This window comes from Halichoerus grypus, chromosome 1 (genome assembly GCF_964656455.1).
Source record: "Halichoerus grypus chromosome 1, mHalGry1.hap1.1, whole genome shotgun sequence".
Classification (NCBI taxonomy): domain Eukaryota; kingdom Metazoa; phylum Chordata; class Mammalia; order Carnivora; family Phocidae; genus Halichoerus; species Halichoerus grypus.
The window spans coordinates 49,854,457-49,877,231 of record NC_135712.1 but is presented as its reverse complement, the minus strand read 5'-3'; the positions used below and the strand labels follow the sequence as shown (position 1 = coordinate 49,877,231).

The 22,775-nt window shown below is 35.8% G+C and overlaps 1 pseudogene; it reads left to right on the top strand.

Moving 5' to 3' along the window:
* Window positions 1-20,060: 20,060 nt before the first annotated feature.
* Window positions 20,061-21,539, top strand: LOC118528449 (ATP synthase F(1) complex catalytic subunit beta, mitochondrial pseudogene; annotated as a pseudogene).
* Window positions 21,540-22,775: the final 1,236 nt, after the last annotated feature.

Genomic DNA, 22,775 nt, shown 5'->3' with positions numbered 1-22,775 from the left:
TTACATGTAAGGAGGGGAAAGGAAAATGTATACTTCAAAACCATGCTTCGAATGAAAAGACAAATTTGGATATGTGCATGTAGTAGTTTGTATTGTATTGTATTGAGTTTTAACTATTGTGTCTTGTGAAATTTGTATTTTTAAGGGCTAGGTTTTCACCTTTGCTCAGTTTTGCTAAAAGATTATCAAATATAAATAAGTGCTGTCACTTTTTCTACAGCCTTTATTTAGTTTTCTTTTTCTCAACAATTTTACCTGTAAGTACATAACAGTGGTTGAGTCACATGAAATCAGTGTTCGTTTGGAGTTCCACACCATGCAAGAGTAGCCCCTGATGACCTGCATCTTTGAGTAGTGTGAAGGATGCAATGCACCGTCCTCTGTGAATGTTTTTGAAAGCTTCTGAAACAAGAGTGTTTGTATTTTCTACTCTGGTTAGATTGTTGTGTCAGGTTTGTGAATGATGTGTCTTCAAATATACATTTTTCAAAAGCAGAGTGCATAGTTACCAAGGGTAAGGTTGAACAGAAACAGTAGCTTTGGCGTATCTAGTTCAGCTCTGTTCCAGATTAAAGCTTTGAAAGCCCAATTGAAAGGATTTGTAACTATTCTATTTTATTATTTTACTATTAAATACTGACTCATCTTTAGTCAGTACCCTCTCCTGCTGTAAGAAAAGTAATTTCATACTGTTTACCTGTTTCTCTATTCTCCTTACAGAAATATTTTCATCTATTTAACAAGCATTTGTTGATGGGTTACTATGTGCAGGACACTCTGCTTCCTACCAGAAAATAAAAATTAGACAATAAAAAAATTTCAGAAATCAGTGTTGAAATCCTTTTCCAAAAGACTAAAGTAAAAGCCAAGATTTTGCAAAGTGTTTTCATAGAGAAGCAGGTTTTGTTTAAATAGAATATTAATTTTACAGATAAAAACCATGAGAGGAGAAATAGTATCTGTCAGTTGTGGTAAGGAAGTCTTCCTGAAAGCAATAGCCTTTGTTTCTAGGCCTTTCTTTGGTAAAGTTTATACAACAGCAAATCGGTTACAGCAAATCTGTAAGCATACAAGGTGTATTTTTTCTCTTTATTTATGCCCAACTATGTTCCCATGCATCACCAGAACCAAGTAGGTAGTTGTGATGGTTTATGTTATGTATTAACTTGACTTGGTTACAGGTGCCCTGATATTTAGACAAACATTATTCTGGGAGTTTCTATGAGGATGTTTTGGGATAAGATTAACATTTAAATTGGTAGACTGAATAAAGATTGCTCTCCCTAATGTGAGTGTGGATCATCTGATCAGTGGAAGGCCTGCATAAAACAAAAATGTTGAATCTCCCACCCCCATCCCAAGTAAGAGAGAATCTTTCCTGCATGTCTGGCTTCAGACTGTCACGTGGGCTCCTTACTGCTTTGGACTCAAACTGAAACATCAGCTGTTTCTGGGTCATGAGCCTGCAGCCTTTAGACTGGGACCACATCAGCTCTCCTAGTTGTCGGGCTCAGACTGGAGCTATACCATCAGCTTTCCTGGGTCTCCAGTTTACAGACTCACTCTGCAGATCTTGGGACTTAGCTGCTTTGTAATCATGTGACCTTATTCCTTACAGTAAATTTCTTTATGTATGTAAACATCCTATTGGTCCTATTTGCTCTGGAGAACCCTAATACAGTAGCCAAGCAATTTTCTTCATTCTAATTATCACTCACACCTGAAGACATTGCCTAAGCCAATTAACCCTTGATGTGAAGTGAGGGAGGTAGTTATACCCGGATGCTAAATTCCTTCCATTCCAAATCTCTGATTTGACTGTCTAATAATGTTTTCTTTTTTCAAGGATCTATGTGGAGAAAGATAAAATACTGTTCATATTTTTGGCACTCTTCTGTATGTAAAAGATTCTTAGCTCCAGAATGAATCTATATAATACATTTTTTCACGCATGTATTCAACAATGTTCTGAACACCTACTATGTTCTAGGTACCTTCTAAACAAAACAGTGTGGCAGTTGGTAGGGACAATGTTTACTGAGAAAAGATAATGAAAGACTTAATGTGATTAATTAACAATTGAAAGCTAAATATGAAAGCTAGAGAGCTTCTTTAGTAACAAGAACAATGAGGAGTCTGAGGTTTTACCATACTTGTAAGATAATATTCTGCCACAATTTCATGGAAGTTGATGGGAGCTATGAGATGCCTGGGTCAAAAACAAAGAATGGTGTCTTACAACAATAGAACAAATGAGATGTGATGATGGAAGCGAGGGTTGGAGTAATGTGCTATGGGAAGGACTCAACCCCCCATTTTTGGCTTTGAAAATGGAAGAAGGAAGCCAAGCAGTGTGGGAAGCCTCTAGAGGCTGGAAAAATGAGGAAACTGATGAAGTGGCTATAGAAGGTTGTTCCACAACCCTATTTTCCCATAAGAGTCAGAACAAGAGTCCTATGCTGGCAGAAAGGCCTGAGGTGGGCTTCAAGGATGGGGAAGGAGCAGCAGAAGGTGACAAAGCAACCCCAAATTTGTGACAGTAGTAAAGAGTATTAGAAATGACAAACCTGCCAGTTAGCAATTTCGTCATGAATTCAGAAGTCTCTAAAATCTGTAGTTGGTGCATCTTCAACTAGTCATCATTTGTCTCCGTTATAACGATGACTGAACATTTACTTAAGAACTTCAGGGTCAATCATATGACAATTTAAGAAGACTCTTTGCAATAAGAATGTGACTGTATTAGAAAAAAATATATATATATGTAATATTTCCAGTCAGCCAATGAGGTATTAGATATTACTTCAAAGCAGGGGTCTCTAAATTATTGTCCACAAACCAAATCTGACCCACTGACATATTTTTGCATGGCCATGGAGTTAAAACAAAGACATTAAAATATGGAAAAGATAGTATATGTAACCTGAAAAGTCTAAAATACTTTTCAAAATTTTATTTAACACTGGCATGATAGATAAGATTAACTTGAATGATTATTAAAAACATTATATAAATTACCAAATGCATTCAGAAATTGAATTACAACCTCTAAAGGTATTCTTCTGTAGTTGATTATCAAAAGAAAGAACCATATTTAATTAGTAATCAATTTGTTGCCATGGTTCTTTCACATTTTGAAGAGCTGGTAGAGCAACAAGATCACATAATCTCTACTAGGTAGTCTATTAAATTTTGAATGGCTCTTTTATCTATCTCCCTAATTTCCAAGCCATTTTAAATAAACTATCTGAATACTTCTACCCACTTTCATTGTTATATTTTTCCCATTTCTTTTATTTTTTATGGTCTCCCCTTGTTTGAATGATCCTAATATATTTCCATTATCCAATCCTATTTAGGGGGGATGAACTAAGAGGTTTGCTACAGCCTCACTCATATCACTGTTCTTGTAACACAGAGTCTTGCATATGCAACAGTGGGAGCCCACCTCTTCAAAGCACCAGTATCAGTCAGGTCAATGGCATAAAATTAGAGGACACTTTACTGTCATCGTATGTTCAATCCAAGAGTTGCACTCTCACAATTTAATCAACCTCAAAAGTAATGTGATATGTTTAGTTTTAACAGTGGAATTGCACAATTCCCATTTTCAAGGTATGCTTTATGCTTCTCGCTTTTATGAAATTCAATATATTGGAAGTTTGTTTATCCATATTTCTGCAGAAATTGCAACTAATGAGGGTCATGAATAAGAATGAACATGTCCTTCCATTTGACAGCATCTAATGCAGGGGAAATAACTCCCTGATTGCCAAAGTATAAAATCCATTTTAGCCCTGGCTTCACAGATATCTATTCGTATCAGCCCACAAAATGACTTAAATCTTTGTTTAAACATGTTTCATACGTCTCTTGGTTTCTTCCTTCAGTAACATATATATGATCTTTTTTTTAGTGATTATTAGTAGGATTGTGAGCATTCAGATCAAAACGCAAGTCTGTGTTACTGCCTTTTGGCATCAGGTTATGTCCTGCCCCAGTATAAACAGGGTCATCAGCTGAAACTCAGCAGGGTCATCAGCTGAAACTCAGCTGGGGCCTCAGCCTCTTCAGTTATTTTAGTTTTCACCAAAGAGGGCAAAAGTGTTCAAAGTATGAAATTACTGCTTGAATTTCTTTTGTTGTCCATTGAACAGTTTCTCCCATTATAGTGCTACCTTCAAGTTTCGTTCTTATTTTTCCTTCTGTCATTTGTGTTGACAGTTTAGCAACCTTAAGTCAGGGGCAGCCTTCGTGCCGGTCTGACTCTTCATTCTCATTTTCTCATCTTTCTTTCTCCCAAAGAAAGCATTAGCTAACATTTAATCATGAAGTCTGAGTTGTTAGTATTTTCACAGTGCCCGCTGTGAAAAACTGAATAACTGAAGGCCTCGTTAAACTCCATTGGGCATACTCAAATAAGCCAACAAAGAGTTCCCATGTAACACTGTGGGAAAACTATAGTAAAACATCATAACCAGAGAATTGTCATTGGTACATTCGTCGATCTCAGTCAGATGTCCCCATCTTTCATCTGCTTGCTTTGTGCTTATATTGCACTACTTTTTCAAGTTTCTTGGGGTAGGAATTTATATTACTGATTTGGGACAAGTTCTTGTTTTTTGAAAAATAAACTTTATAACAATTTAGTGCTCAGAAAAATTGAGAAGATATTACAGAAAATGCCCATATATTTTGTATACAGTTTCCCTTTACAGTTGACCTTTGAATAATGCAGGGGTTACTAGCAGTGACCCCCATGCAGTTGAAAATTTGCATGTAACTTTGGACTCCCCAAAAGCTACTAATAGCCTACCATTGACCACAGATTTACCAATAGCATAAAAATTGAGTAACACATATTGTGTATGTTAAATGTATTATATACTGTATTCTTATGATAAAGTAAGGTAGAGAAAAGAAAATGTTCAGAAAGACATAAGGAAGAAGAGTACTGTACTGTAAAAAAAATTCATGTATAAGTGGATGATCCATGTAGTCCAAACACATGTTTTTCAAGGGTCAACTGTATTAGCATCTCACATTAGTGTGGTTTATTTTTAGTGAAGCAGTATTGATGTATTATTATTACCTAAATTCATGTTTTATTAGATTTTCTTAGTGTCTTTTTTCTGTTTCAGGATCTCATTCAGGATACCATATTCCGTTTATTTGCCATGTCTCTTTACATGCAATTTCTCAAACTTTCCATTTTTTGATGTCTTTGACAGTTTTGAGGAGTATTGATCAGTTGTCCAGTCAAAATGTTCCTCTCTTAGGGTTTGTTCAATGTTTTTTGTCATGCTTAGACTGAATTTACGGATTTTTAGGAGGAAGATCATAGAAGCAAAATACCATTTTCATTGTATCAAATCAAAGCTCCATACTATCAACATGACATCATTGTTTGTTTGTTTTTAAGGTTTTATTTATTTATTTGAGGGAGAGAGAGTGAGCACAAGCAAGGGGAGCAGCAGAAGAAGAAGAGGGAGAAGGAGAAGCAGGCTCCCCACTGAGCAAGGAGCCCAACACGGGGCTTGATCCCAGGACCCTGGCATCATGACCTGAGTGGAAGGCAGACACTTAACTGACTGAGCTACCCAGGTGCCCCAACATGACATCACTGTTGGTCCGCAATGGTGATGGCCATGGTGATTTCTTTTTCAATTCCTTTAATAGGCATGGGCCTATTTAGATTATCTATCTATATCTATATCTATATAGATATCCTTTTGTATGAGTTTTGATAATTTTCATCTTTCAAATATTGGTCCATTTCATATAATTTATTAAATATTCGGGCACAGAGATGCTCATATTATTTCTTTACTGTCCATGTAATTTTCATGAAATCAGTAATGACAATTTTTCTTTCATTTCTAATGTTGGTAATTTGTCTTTGCTTTCTTTCTTAGTTAACATGGCTAAGGTTTATCAGTTATATTGTTCGTTTCAAGGAACTAGCTTTTGACTTCATTGATTTTGTTCCTGTTATTTCTTTGTTTTTAATTTTATTTTTGCTATAATTTTATTATTTCTTCTGCTTTCTATAGCTTTTAATTGTTCCTTAGTTTTCTAAGATGGACACTTAGATTATTATCGATTTTTAGATCCTTTTTTCCTAATATATGCATATGATACTATAATTTTGTCTTTAAGCACTGTTTTCACTGCATTTCCACAAATTTTGTTTTGTTAACATTTTTATGTAGTTTAAGGTATTTAGAATTGTTCCTTGAAATTCTTTTTAATCCATTATTTAGAATGTGTTATTTAATCTCCAAATATTTTGGAATGTCTAACTTCCTGGTATTGATTTCTAATCTAATTTAATTGTGAGAAGAGAAAATATTTGTATGATATCTCTTCTTTGAAATTTGTTCAGATTTGTTTTACGGTTCAAAGTTTGGTCTATCCTTTTTTTATTAACTTATTTAATTCAATTAATTAACATATAGTGTGTCATTAGTTTCAGATGTAGATTTCAGTTATTCATCCACTGCATATAACACCCAGTGCTCAGTAGTATATCACATGCCCTCCTTAATGCCCCTCACCCAGTTACCCCATCCCCCCACCCATTTCCCCTCTAGCAACCCTCAGTTTGTTTCCTATTGTTAAGAGTCTCTTACGATTTTCCCCCCTCCCTGATTTTGTCTTATTTTATTTTTTCCTTCCCTTGATCGCTATGATTGTCTCTCTTTTTTTTTTAAAGATTTTATTTATTTATTTGAGAGAGAGAGACTGAGAGAGAGAGAGCATGAGAGGGGGGAGGGTCGGGAGGGTCAGAGGGAGAAGCAGACTCCCTGCTGAGCAGGGAGCCTGATGCGGGACTCGATCCAGGGACTCCAGGATCATGACCTGAGCCGAAGGCAGTTGCTTAACCAACTGAGCCACCCAGGTGCCCCTGATTGTCTCTTTTGTTTCTTAAATTCCACATATGAGTAAAAGCATATGATAATTGTCTTTCTATGACTGACTAAAATTTGGTTTATCTTGTTGATTACCTCATGTAAACTTGAGGAAGTATTCTGCTCTTTTAGGATAGAATATTCCATGAATATCAATTATATTAATGTTGATTGATAATTCTCTTCAGGTTAGCTATATCCTTACTGATAATAGTGGGTTTGTCTATTCTCACAATCCTATCAATTTTTGCCTCGTACATTTTGAGCTCTCTTGTTAGGTACATACATGTTAATAATTATGCATTCTTGGAGAATTGATTCCTTTATCATTATGCGATGCCCTCCTTTAGTGCAGGTACCTTATAACATATTCCCAATTCCTTCCTCCTATTCTTTATGACATTACTGTCATTTACATCACTTGTCCATATGCTATAATCTACTCAATCCCCCATTACATAGTTAATGTTATTTGCCTAAACACAGTTAACTTTGAGATCAATTAAGACAAAGAAAGATACAATTCCTTTTACCTTTATTTATTCCTTCTCTGATGCTTCATGTAGATCCAGGTTTCTGACCTGTATAATTTTCTTTCTTTCTTTCAAACATTTCTTCTAAGAATCCTCTCTCTTGATCTCTCTCACCCCTCCCCTTTTTCTTTTTGTGAGAAAGTCTTTATTTCCCTTCCATTTGGAAGGATAATCTTGCTCAATGAAGAATTCTAGATTGCTGTTTTATTTTGTTGTTTTTAATTAAATGCTTTAAATATTTCTTTTCTAGCTTACATGATTTTTGATGAGAAGTCAGTGTTAATTATTATTTTTGTTCCTTTAGTACAAGGTATTTTTATTTTGTCCTTCTTCACAATGTATTTTTGTTTTTGTTTTGTGTTTGTTTTGTTTCGTTTTGCCTTACTGTACTTTGAATCTGGTATGCCTGGGTGTATTTTATATACCCATCACCCATTTATCCCATCCCCCACCCACCTCCCCTCCAGCACCCCTCAGTTTGTTCTCTAGAATTAAGAGTCTGTTTCATGGTTTGCCTCTCTCTTTTCTCCCCTTATGTTCATCTCTTTCATTTTTTTTTAAGATTTTATTTATTTATTTGAGAGAGAGAATGAGAGAGAGAGAAAGCACATGAGAGGGGGAAGGGTCAGAGGGAGAAGCAGGCTCTTCGCCGAGCAGGGAGCCTGATGCGGGACTCGATCCAGGGACTCCAGGATCATGACCTGAGCCGAAGGCAGTCACCCAACCAACTGAGCCACCCAGGCGCCGAATCTCTTTCATTTTTGAAATTCCGTATCTGAGTGAAATCATATGATATTTATCTTTCTCTGACTGACTTATTTTGCTTAGCACAATACACTCTAGCTCCATCCACACACATCATTGCAAATGGCAAGATTTCATTCTTTTTGATGGATGAGTAATATGTCATATATATATATATATATATATATATATATATATATATCACATTTTCTTTATCCATTCTTCAGTCAATGAATATTTGGACTCTTCCCATAATTTGGCTATTGTTGATAGTGCTGCTATAAACATCAGGGTGCATGTCCCTTCAAATCTATATTTTTGTATCATTTGGATAAATACCTAGTAGTGCAATTGCTGGATCATAGGGTAGTTTTATTTTTAACTCTTTGAGGAACCTCCATACTGTTTTCCAGAGTAGCTGCACCAGTTTGCATTCCCAACAACAGTGTAAGAGGGTTCCTTTTTCTCTGCATCCTTGCCAACACCTGTTTTTTCCTGTGTTATTAATTTTAGCCATTCTGACAGGTGTGAGGTGGTATCTCATTGTGGTTTTGATTTGTATTTCCCTGATGATGAGCGATGTTGAGCATCTTTTCATGTGTCTGTTAGCCATCTGGATGTCTTCTTTGGAAAAATGTCTTTTTGTGTCTTCTGCCCATTTCTTAACTGGATTATTTGTTTTTTGGGTATTGAGTTCTTTAAGATTTTGGATACTAACCTTTTATCAGATATGTCATTTGCAAATGTCTTCTCCCATTCCAAAGGTTGCCTTTTAGTTTTGATGATTGTTTCCTTCATTGCACAAAAGCTTTTTATCTTGACTAAGTCCCAATAGTTTATTCTTGCTTTTGTTTCCCTTGCCTCCAGAGTCCTATCTAGTAAGAAGTTGCTATGGCTAATCCTAGGTAAACCCAGTTGTGGTAGAAAGGGGCTAGTTATGAATAACAAGACACCCATTTCACCTTTATGGCTCTAAAGCATTTTCAGAAACTGAGAACAAGAGACCAAATATTAAGACAGAAGATGATCTCATTGCTCTTATTACTTGGGAAATTCCTAGAGTTTTGGGAGCTGTGAGTCAGGACCTGTGAATACAGACCAAATAAATATGAAAAATATATTTTGGTCATCTGAATGACCAAAATATATATTTCTTATAAATCATAATATTACAACCACACAGAAACAAAACAAAACAAATCTTCTGTAGGGCTGAATCTATATGGTTTGATGGTTTTAACTCTTGCAATGAGTCATGCAAATGTAACTTCTCTATTTGGTGCTGGAAAGACAGCCTGAGCACTTATTTGCTGGACTTGTTTCGAATTCTTTTCATACTCTCCCTGGCAGATCAGTAGAACAACTGTGTAACTTCCACATCTGTTAAGCATTAACTCCACAGTCCTGGATTTCTATTTTCTTTCCGGCTGCATGCCCTATGAATCTGAGTTGAACTGGAGAAAGAAATAACAGAACAAGATACAATGAAATACAAATAGCTGGATATTTAACTTCTTAGCACTATCAAATTTAAAAACAATCATGAAGCTATATTTTTGCCTTTACAAATTGTTATTTTCCCTTCACCTAATAAAGGTCCTGTGTTCACTGTCAGAATTGTAATGTCCTTTTTTCTATTGTTTTCTCCTCTGTCAGTCCCAGGGACAGAGCTGTGTTCTGTTGTGGTACCAAAGGAGAGACTATCCATTTGTTTGAAGTAGAGTACTGCTTCAAAGTGTAAAATATTTATCTTATAGCAAGATAGGATCTACAGAACAAGCAAGACTGATTAAAACAGAAGCATTCTTTGTTGTTGTTGTTGTTTTACTTGAGTAATCTAGCACCTTTGCTAGGAGTTTAAGAATGTTAGAGACAAAAAAATGTTGAAGTATTAAGATATTAAGAAATAAATGACTACATTTTAAATAAGAATTACAAATAAAATTTCTACCTGTCCAATCAATCTTTGTACTAGTTTCTATTTTCTAAGTCTTATCATCTGATAAGCAGACCGCCCAAACTTTTCCATTTACACTAACATTTTGTATTAACTCTGGTCACTAAGGTGGAAGTGCCAGACATTTCAGATAAATTCTGGTGGTATTTCTAACATACTGTCAGTGACTTGAGAGACTCAGAGTGGTGTAAGAATTCACATTTTAAACTTTCAAAAGCCTTTAAAAATCATCTTTTTTGCTGAAAAAATGTTTTAGAAACAATAAATAGCTAGAGAATTTTATTAAGTAGAATAGAGGAATATATCACTGGATTCTTGCTATTCTTTCCTATTAACGGCTTATTTCAATTTCATGGCTTTCTATAAGAGGCAATAAAAACAGATATTAGAATATAGAAACATATATATCAAGATTCAAAATGAAAATATTTGTTGGGATCTTTGAAATCTCACCACCTTGATATCATTCTGAGTTTCTTTCATGCTTAAATATAATAGCACTGTTGTTAAGAGAGGGTGAGGAAAAATATGCAAGATTTCTTTGGTATATAACTGAAGTACAACAGTAGACCATATTAATGTCATGCTTTATATAAAAATGGACTAATCTGTTTTTATTTAAAATATTTGTATACAATTCCATATACAAATTTGATAAACATAAATTCTTCTGTTTTTTGTGAAAGGTCACCAAATTCTTCCCACTTCAACATAGAAACCAGAAGCTTATGACTTACTTGAATTTGGTGATAACCAGAAACCAGAAGGATTTACATTTCTTCACTCACTGAAAAATATATTTGCAGCTTTGATCTGATCAAGAAATAAAAAATTTCTTCTCAATTGCAGAGATCCATACATACACAGGATAGAGAACACTCAATATTGAGTAGTGTTCCTCAAATTACTGAGCATATTCAACTGCATCAAAATCAGCTTGAGATTCTATTATAATCAGAATTTTCTGAGTGGACCTATGAATATGTATTTTAGCAACATTTAAGAGAAACATTGAAAAGTCAGTGAAGTTGAAACATTGTTATTTCTAGGTTGAAATTCAAATTACACAACCATCATTTTACAGAGCTTATCAAAGTGAGCCAAACTCAATCGTTATTAATAGTTGAGAGTTGCACTTAAAATAAAATTTGAAACAATTTTATGGGACTGGACAAACATTCTGTAGTTACTAATTAATACTGAAATAACAACACAAAAGATACCATAGTACAGACCATTTTCACAAATTTTAACTAGTGCACACAAATGAGAATCAGATCTTAAAAAAATAAGAGGAACAGATTAGACTAGAGCAGATACCATCACATGTATTAAGTTGTTAATATAATAAACTTTGCCTCCCCCTTTATTTTGCCTGTAACCATTGAAACCTCCTTTTATACTCCATGTATTCTTGATTTTATGAGTCTTGATAAATGACAGATTGCATTACCTATTTTAGGTGCTGAATATACCAGATACTTTTTCAAACTCTCTTGCAGCTAGGAATCAGGCAGCTAGGCTCCTCAAACCAGATAGATCAACCCTTGATAATGAATTGGGAACTAATAAGAATACCAGAAGGAATCAGGATAATCCTTTTTCTTGATTTTGTAGTTATAGAAAAGTGAAGTTCTTGGAGCAGCAGGGACAGTCAAGGTGGTCATTGATGACAGCTGTGCAGGCTGAAGCATTAGAGTACCCTGTAGTGGTATTCCCACTACGCTGGTTCTACAGCTTGTTTGGGCTTTGTTTCTGGTCCTGTGGCCTCTGATCATGGTTATAAGACCTCTCAGTGATTCTGGGAGCCAACCAGTATCCATTCAATAAATTCATTCTCTGCCCTAAGCACTCAGAGGCACTCCTAGCTGCTAATAGTAAGATTCCTGACAGATGGATTAATATAAGAATTTTTACGTAAATATTTTCTTATTTATGTGTAATTTAAAAATATGAATCTTATGCATTCTTTAGTTACTGCTTATATTAATGTTTGTTAAATACATATTACTTATAAGTTGTTCTTATTTTGTAGTGCAATGTTAAGTAATTTTTGCTGTACAGAATGCTATCTACACTGGCTATATTACTCCTTACAATTACCTTCACGTTACTTTATTTAAATCTTATAAATATCTTGGGCGCCTGGGTGGCTCAGTTGGTTAAGCGACTGCCTTCGGCTCAGGTCATGATCCTGGAGTCCCGGGATCGGGTCCCGCGTCGGGCTCCCTGCTCAGCAGGGAGTCTGCTTCTCCCTCTGACCCTCCCCCGTCTCATGTGCTCTCTCTCATTCTCTCTCTCTCAAATAAATAAATAAAATCTTTAAAAAAAATAAAATAAAAAATAAATAAATCTTATAAATATCTTGATACTCAATTTAGACAAAAGATAAACAAACAACAAAAATAATTAAATGATTAATCCAAGGTCACAAGGTCAAAAAATGGAAATAGAACCAATGTCTTCTGCCTAAAATCCTGAGATTTTCAACCTATACTATGTTGCTTTTAAAATGAGTTCCAAGGAAGAGGAAAGCAAACATCTATCTAAAGGGAACTCTAATTTTTGACCATGGGAAATAAGACTAGGCAATGTAGAGTTTCTTGAAACTATATATCCGCATATCTATATCTATATCTTCAAAGTGTTACAGATTGTCAACAGCCCACACGTTTTATTTGATGTCACCTTAAATACCTGTGCCCAACTTTCTCTTGGAGAAAGCTTAGAGAAATCATGTCCATTCATGCTTTAAAATAAAATAAAATAATAAAATAAAATAACACAAAATAAAATAAAATCCACATTGCTGTCACAGTTAAATTTCAATAAAATTTTGAGAAGGAGAGAGAGGAAGAGAGGAAGAAAAAAGTTTATTCCACTTAGGTCAATTTCTGATTTTCCTTCATTATGGTCTAATGGAGTTTTAGAAGTTGATATGTGAAAGAATAAGCAAACATCAACTGCCACAAGATTTTCCAAGTTTCCATCAGTATGCAGCCAGAGTCAGCACTGAGGGCTGTGAGGCTCTGGATGGGAAGCAGTGTTTCCTACAGGCAAACAGCCACCAGTCTTCTAATTTTTTCTTTCCTTCCCTGAGTACATCTCCTTAGACTCCCATACTTGTACCACTCCAGAGCAGTTACTCTAGTACTGATGTGGAGTTTGCATTGCAATCACAGCAATAATTCACTTCATTTGATAGTTCTGAGTCTCTGATTAACAGCATTTAATGCTTATGTTTTGCTAGACTTGCAACAACCAGTGTCAAGGAGCTCTCTCTCAGCACTGTGCCCTAAAGCTTCTATTCTTTGTCACTCATAGAAATTAACTAGACTACAGTAAAGGAACCATTCCTGGTTTCCAACTCATAAAACTACCAGACACCTGAGGTTGCTCACACATTCACTTGTTCAGATCTTCCAAGGTTTCAACTTATACTCTTCATGTTACAGCTGCTTTCGTCCCCACCTCACTCCCAACTGCTTAAGCCAACACACACACATAGACACACATAGACACACACATCTGTGCTATTCCAGCTTCCAAATATTCTCATTTATATTAGTTATTTAAAAATATAAAATCTGCTTGGCCATATATTAAACATTCAGAAGAGACTGACCTCAGGCTAAGATTGAACTTTTGAATTTCAAACTGCTTCAGCCTATAACAACACCAACCGTGAAGCTTTCGGCTAGAACCTGTAGCTTTTTATTGTATTCTGGGCATAAGACCAAGAGCACCCTCTTGAGACACAACAGCTATAAACCATCTTTACCTGACATACTTCAGCTCTCAGAGGTTCTCCTGGAAGCTTCAACTCTGACATCTAATCCCACTTCTGTGAGAGTTTATAGAGGCATTGGAAGATCTTCACAGGCAACTGTTAAGAGAAAAGAAATTAACAGAGAGGAGTCATAATTCTACCTATTTCACTTCTTGTTCTCAGGCTAAAGGAGAAGAAAGACAAAACCATCTTTAACCTTTATAATTCATTTAGAGTATCTAGCTGGCTGACAAGGAGAGATAGAGTGTTCTGAGAAGTGGAAATGTACCTAGAGCTGAAAGTTTTAGCAACAGTGACATAATAGCACAAGGTTCTTAGAAGAGTGGGAGCATTCAGAGAAATTGCAGATTGTAACAATTTATTAAAATGTCTGTTAGAAAGTCATTTCTCTTTAATTGTACAAGATCTAGTTAAGAATCTAAAGGAGAGGAAGCATTTTCTTTCAGTCTCATCCCATCACTACTTTTTAACTTTACAGATTAGAATTACAAATCTTTATTGGCCAAATGCCAGGATAATTTAAGGCGCCATAACCACAGGGTTTGCACTCCCAAAGGACTTAATGATCACAGACCAAGAGGATAAAAAAAAGCTTGGAGAAGTATGGGTCTGTTCATTTTCTTTACAGGAATACAATTAATTTTTCTTTCTTTACTCTTTCCCTTTTGGATTCCTTTAAATCCCAAATGCTGGCATTGAGACAAGCTTGAGAGTAATATTTGGTTTCCTAGTCTGGAAACCTTGCTTGAAGTGATTGGAGCTTTATAAAGAGTTGATGGTAAAAGAGCATGTGAGCATGTTCTTCTCCTTCATGAACTTTCTTTGGGTTTATTATCCTGGCCAATATGCCCAAGGAAGAAATCTCAAGTCAGCTCTGTTCTAAGCATTGGGATTAGCTTTCCTTTTCTGCTTAATCTTGGGTTTGAATATTTTTTGCTTGGGTTTGAATTTTTTTCAAACAAATAATAAATCCATCAAGCATTTCTGTTTCCTCAAGTTTTAAAAATCTTTCCTCTGCATTGTTTCAAGGGAATTTTAGCCACTTAAAGTTTTCATCATATATTGATGTTGAATCTATGTTTGCATTAGCCACTACAACCAAAGATCAGAACAACAAAAAGTTTAAGAACTACTATATTCAATCTGTATTGAATACATTTAGCTTGTGTGTGTGTGTGTGTGTGTGTGTGTGTGTGTGTGTGTGTGACTACTCCTGTTATGAGAAGGTTTAATAACCTGAAGCCACTTGGGGAAGGGGAAAATAGTTAAGGGGGATGATTTTATGGTTGTCTGATTAGTAAAAATTGGGAGAAGAAAACTAGCATGGTCAGTGCCTGTCTGCTTATGAAAATATCTATTCTACTGGATCTGGTTTAAGAATTGGTAAATTTAAAAAAAATGTGTTGCTGACAATAGCTATTTATAACTATTTCAGAATAGGGTTCAACAAGAAGGAGGGGGGTGGGAGACAAAAAGAAAGAGAGAGAGAGAGAGGAGATGGATGTTGAGACTTTGAGAGTTGATTACATGTCTGCAAGGGTCAGCAGGACCTTAAATGATAGATCACTATTACAAATTCCTCTGACAGCTATGTCAGTGTTCATTTATGAACGTTTATAAACAACTGTAGAATCTGTGGTTATAGTTCACCTACATCGACCCATGTAATTACCACAAAAATTAGCTAAATTTTAAAAAATTTGATCCAGTTCTTTGTTTTGGTGCCTATTTCTTCTTTTGAAGTATATAGTCTGCTGTCTCTTCCCTGTGATGTCTCAACATATGCATGGTTAGGTTTGTGATATGTGACCCTATTGCTCTAGACATAACTGAGTCAATCAGTACCAATCTACTAATCTCTGATTAAATGGCAGTAGAGGTTCTTTTGACAATTAGTTAAATATGTGCAACAAGTAACACAGTCTATATCAGACCCTCAATAATTTGTGGCTATTGATACCATATTATACTGAAACTATATTATTGACACAATTATCCTAATCTTTTTACTATCTTCTTAACCTTCTTATTGCTTCTATTCTGCCACCCTCTTAATTTGTCTACTTTCTAAAACCATGTAATTATATATGTGGGATTGATTCCCAATGTTGTATGTCTTTTTCTTGATTGTTTTCCTCTCCTCTCCCCTCCCTTCCCATCTCCTCACCTTGTCCTCTTCCCCTCTTGTCTTTCCTCTTATATCTTCTCTCCCAACCCTCTCTGTTTCATCCACTTTCTGTAAGTAAATATTCCCCAGTCATGGCTTCTAACTTGTTCTCCAGTTCTGCAATCCCATTCTCATTAAATATCTCTAAAAGCTGAAATTTTGAAATTTGATTTTCTGATGGTTAATGAAATAGAATATGGAAACAAAGGCAGAGGTGCTGAACAGATCTGATCAATTCTGTTCTTTCTCCCCTTTTTATGTAAAAATAAGAATTTCACTGGGCAGGGAAGAAGGGAAGGCAGAAGAGGAACCATAGTTCTCCTTGAAGGAAGAAAAGTAGATAAAAATAAAGCATTGTCCCCCAAAATTATAGTAAACAATGTTAAATGATAATTTGCAGTTTGCAATAGACTTTTCATATACCTCATGGCCTTACTTACCTCCATGTTAATGATGAGGAAACTGGTATTCAGAGAGGCTGAGTTCCTTCTGTAAGAGATTCCCTGTACTCTGAATCAGGAAGGAACCCAGGTCTGCAGATGGAGGATGATCTGGTGTCCATTCCATCTGACACCAAGATAGATCTGTGTGAACACATAAAACATAATATCCCTTAAAGATGCCACTGTTTCTGCCAACTAAAAATCAGAGTCTGGTGTTAAGGCTTGAGGTAAAGGACAGTCAGAAAAAAGTTAAATGGCTTATGTGAAATACTCTGCTTACCATGATTCATGTGTACTTGCAGATCAAGTACAGCATTTCCATGCACTGGATGTCTTGACCATGGTGTCTTCTCTTAGAGTAGAGAAAGCATTAGACTTTTTGACCTTGTCAGGAAGTCTCAAAGAGGACTTCTCCTAAATACTGTCTTGTGTATGGCAGATAAATTAAATCTGGCTCTGTCTCACCTAAAACCAGATTCTAACTTACTTTATGAGAGTCAATCTAGTATTTAATGTCACAGTCCTTGACTTCAAACTAGGCTGTATTTGTGGTTCTGGAGCACACTGGCAGTGACACACTGGATGCTTTATTTGATCTCTCTAAACCTCAAATTCCTTATTGTAAAATGAGAGAATACAATGAACAGCTCCTTTGAGAATTAATTGAGATACCACATATGTAAGCACTTTATTCAGTGCCTAAACACAGTGTCATAGTATCTACCATCATCATCAATCATCATCATCATCAGGTTATTACTAAGCTATAATGAAAAGGACATACATTTTGGAGTTAAACTGATGTGGTTTCAAATCCCTTTTCCACCAATTACTCAAAATTGAAATTAGGCCGATTATTTACCTTTCCTTGAGTCATATATTCCCTGCGTGTTGGGTGTGTTACTTCTCTATGGAATCAGAGTGAAGATTAATTAGGTCATATATGTCACGTTCATGGAAAATGGAATGCCTGAAAAATGACCAGGGTTCAATAAAAACTCTCCTTGCCCTTTGCCTGATTGCCTAATGATATGAAATTCTTAGGAAAATGTATTTTTGTTCAAGCTGTTCATCAACCATATAAAGGAGAAAAATAATGCTTTCAATCTGTGACACTACTACTTCCCCACCTTGCTTAACATATTTTTGTAAGCACTTCATTGGCTTATGCTTATATATTACTATCCACACTCTATTTTTCATATTTATCTTTTAAATAAAATTTGAAACATACAAATTGCAGAAAAATAAAACATATACTTATGTACCTCTTAAGGAGAAAAAGAATTCCCTTTTAACTTTCTAAGTTCCTTGGTCTATTAATAATCACATTAACATAAAAAAGATGAGCAGGAGAAAAAAATGTGTAACATATGGGGGTCCCATAAGAATATGAAACCCAAGGATAAGCTGGTCAATTGAGGTTTATATGCTATCTTGAGCAGAGGAATGGGATCGAGGCATGGGGTTTCAAAGATGAAGAGGGTGATTCATAGGACAAAAAGAAGAAAAAATGATAATCAGATGTTCATCCTGCCATACAGATAATTCATTCAGATAAAAAAGTTGTCTTTTGGTAATAGCTCTGTTTCTGGGCCAGGCCCCTATCTAAATTATGTTAGGTAGTTTAGGGAGACATGAAATTTTTCTTGAGTTTGTTGGGTCTTGATTGCTTTTACCTCAAAATATCTCACAAGCCTACGTGGCACATTTTGGAGAAATTTGTTCTGAACCCCTCCTTACCCAACACACAGATTAAAGATACATTTAACATTTTTTCTTATTTTTTCAAATGTCTATTTTCTCTTTTTAGGCAATTAAACATAAACTACTAAAGTTCTATTCTCCATCTCTTCATGCTTCTTTCCTTGCAAAGATAATTACAGGTAACTGTATTAATGACATTCATGACTTTATACTTTGTAACATGTATCTGCATTCATAAAATATACTAGTTTTTGGTATGATCCTCGAGTTTGATAAAACTCATCTGAAAAACAACTACATTTTTGTGGTTAAACTTTTAATTGCCAATTTGATTTCATTAATATTTAGAAATCAATTTCAAAAAATGTTTTAAGATACATTTTTCTAATAAATGTTTACTTAAATTTTTACTACTTTGGACTGTTTTTTTTTAAATATGATTTTCTTTTTGCCATTCTGTACCTAGTTATACTCTTCCTTCCAATTCCATTGTTACTTATCTATGCTTTCTTCCTTTCTAAGTCAAAATAATATATTATTTTATCATTATTCTTAAATTTATAGATTTTGTTCTTGACAGTTCTGTCTTTGGGTTTTTGCTTTTTCTTTTAGAAGTTCTAATTCTTATTTTTCTTAAATCAATCATTTTTGTAAATTTGTGATTTTACTTTTTCTGATTTTGTAAGCAAAATGCTTAAGTCATACCTTATATATATATATGTATATATATGTGTGTGTGTATTATTTTTTGATATGTAATGTGTACTGATGGTATAACTTTCCCTCAGGTCAAGCTTTGTTTGGTCATCTCTGTGATAATGTATAAAGCTTTCAAGTTCCTTCAATTCTAATCCTTAGTTTATTTCAATTACAATTTCTATTACCAATTAGTTATTTAGAAATATGTTTTGATATTTCCAAATGAAAAGAGTTTGGATACAATATTTTTGCTGTCACATTGGGATCACAGAATGTCACCTCTGTGATATTGATTCATTGTCATTTTTTAAGCCTCCCATTGTGGCTTAGAACATTAGCAAATTTTGTAAATGTGTGTTCTTGAAAAAAATATATAAGTATACCTCATTTTATTGTCTGTTGCTTTATTGTGTTTCACAGATATTGCATTTTTTATAAATAGAAGATTTGTGGCAACCCTGTGTCAAGCAAGTCTGTCCAGCACCATTCTTCCACAGCATTTGCTCATTTCATGTCTCTGTGTCACATTTTGGTAATCCTCACTGATTACCATTTCTCTAATCTGATGGATTAGAGAAAAGTAAATTGAAAACCTTCAGGAAAGGGTCCACCATTCTAGATGCCCTTAAGAACACTTATGATTCATGGAAAGAGGCCAAATATCAAGATTAAAAGGAGTTTGGAAGAACTTGATTCTAACCCTTATGGAAGACTCTGAAAAGTTCAAGACTTCCATGGAGAAAATAACTCCACTGTGATGGAGATAGCAAGAGAACTAGAATTAGAGATGGAGCCTGAAGATGTGACTGAATTGCTGCAACCTCATTATAAAATGTTCACGTATGAGAAATCACTTCGTAAGGATAAGCAAACACAGTGGTTGCTTGAGATGGAAACTATTCTTGATGAAGATGCAATGAATATTGTTGAAATGACAACAAAAGATTTTCTAATTCTTATTAGTTGATAAAGCAGTGGCAGGGTTTGAAAGGATTGACTCTAATTTTGAAAGAAGTTCTACTATGGGTAAAATGCTATCAAACAGCATCACATGCTACAGAGAAACTCTTTGTGAAAAGAAAAGGTAGAGTCCACACCCAGGATCTGCCATGTTGGGTTTTGTAGCTGCTACCTTAGCCTCCAGGGGCTTGTGGGGACTTGGCTCTTTAGCACTGCTACTCCAAGTCCAGGTCTTGCCGTGGGCCCTCCTGGCAGTACTCCCACCTGCCAGAGATTATGCCACCCAAACATCTCCTTTCCACTCATCCTAAATGCACTGGAAGTGCAGGGGAGAGAGATCAGGCTGGTTTTGGAGGTGGCCCAGCATTTGGGTGAGAGCACAGTAAGGACTATTGCCATGGATGGCACCAAAGGCTTAGTTAGAGACCAGAAAGTCCTGGATTCTGGTGCACCGGTCAAAATTCCTGTTGGTTCTGAGGCCTTGGGCAGAATCATGAATGTCATTGGAGAACCTGTTGATGAGGGAGGTCCCATTAAAAGCAAACAATTTGCACTTATTCATGATGAGGCTCCTGATTTCAGAAAGATGAGTGTTGAGTAGGAAATTCTGGATACTGGTATCAAGTTGGTGGGTCTTCTGGCTCCCTATGCTAAGGGTGGCAAAACTGGGCTCTTTGGTGGTGCTGGAGTTGGCTAGATGGTATTGATCATGTAGTTAATGTCATCAAAGCCCATGGTGGTCACTTTGTATTTGCTAGTGTTGGTGAGAGGACCTGTGAAGGCAGTGATTTATACCATGAAGTGATTGGGTGTAGTATTATCAATTTAAAAGATGCTACCTCCAGTGTGGCACTGGTGCATGGTCAAATGAATGAACCACTTGGTGCTCATACCTGGGCAGCTCTGAATGGACTGACTGTTGCTGAATACTTCAGAGACCAAGAGGGTCACGATATAGTGCTCTTTATTGTTAATACCTTTAGCTTCACCTAGGCTGGCTCTGAGGTGTCTGCTTTACTGGGCAGAATTTCTTCTGCTGTGTGCTGTCAGTCTACCCTGGCCGCTGATATGGGTACCATGTAGAAAAGAATCGCCACCACCAAGAAGGGATTACCTCTGTACAGGCTATTTTTGTGCCTGCTGATGACTTGGCTGACCCTGCCTTGCCACTGTCTTTGCCCACTACCACTGTGCTGTCCCATGCTATTGCTGAGTTGGGCATCTATCCAGCTATAGATCCTCTGGATTCCACTTCTCGAATCATGGATCCCAATGTTGTTGGAAATGTGTATTATGATGTTGCCCATGGGGTTCAAAAGATCCCACAGGACTACAAATCGCTCTAGGACATCATTGCCATTCTGAGTATGAATGAATTTTCTGAGCAAGACAAGTTGACTGTGTCCCGTGCATGGAAAATACAGAGTTTCTTGTGTCAGCCATTCCAGGTTGCTGAAGTTTTCATATGTCATATGGGGTAGCTGGTACCTATAAAGGAGACCATCAAAGGATTCTAGCAGATTTTGGCAGGTGAATATGACCATCTCCCAGAACAGGCCTTCTATATGATGGGACCCATTGAAGAAACTATGGCAAAAGCTGATAAGCTGACTGAAGAGCATTGGTGAGGGGGTTCTTTTGACACACTAAGCACTCATTTTCCATGCTGTCCCTCTCTTTGCCCCTAATCAAAAAATTTCAGTTTGCTCTGTAGGCCACATGAGATCCTTGATTGAAGACATCATGTTCCATCTTAAGAGTACTCAAGGTTTCCAATAAAATGTACACCCCTCAAAAAAAAAAAAAGTCAATTGATGCTGCAAACTTTATTGTTGTCCTATTTCAGAAATTGGCATACCACCCCAGCCTTCACCAACCATCACCCTGATCAGTCATCAGCCATCAACATCAAGGCAAGACCCTCCACCAGCAAAAAGGTTATGACTTACTGAAAGCTCAGATGATGGCTAGCACGTTTTAGTAATAAAGCATTTTTAAATTAATGTGTATATGTGTATACATCTTTTTAGACATACTGGTATCACACACGTACTAGACTATAGTATAGTGTAAACATAAATTTTGTATGCATTGGGAAACCAAAAAATAATGTGACTTGCTTTATTGTGATATTTACTTTACTGCAATATTCACTTTATTATGATCATCTGGAACTAAACCTGCAATGTCTACAAGGTATGCCTGTAAAATATTTTACAAGCTGGAGACTATGTAGAGGCCATATAATAATTTCCTGCTTTTAATTTTTCTTTAAACAGTGGGCATAAGAGCTTTTATAAATCAGTAAAACTATTTATTGTGAGGCTATTGAATTGTATTGAAATAGCATTATTTTTTTCATGATATAGTGTTTATATAACATATATTAAAATTACATACTAATTGTGAAATCATGGTAACTGTGTAAAGATTTTAAGAAGAAAGTAAATGCCAATTGAAATCCCAACACTTTGAGAAGAGAGCCCTCAGCACTCTGGGACTGTACTTCAATGCCTCTCTCTATGCACATGCACATGTTCTTTTTACAATAAGATAATCCTTTCTGTTATGCTTTACCTGGTGGACACTTGTTCAGGGCCAGGAACTTGGAAATACAGCCTCAGTCCCTGCTGTCTCATTCACTTTATTTGTCCCTGGGAAAGTCTCTTACTTCTAACATCTGTAACATTGAATAAATACTTATTTAATGCCTATCTGTTTTGAAATACCCACAAGTCTTCTGTTTAGAGGAACAAAAACAGATTTACATATTGGCCTGAAGGTTTAAACATGGGCTCTCTGAAAGCACAAGTGTCAAGAAGTTCCAGCATTGGGAACATTCCATCGAAAATGCCCAGCCCCTG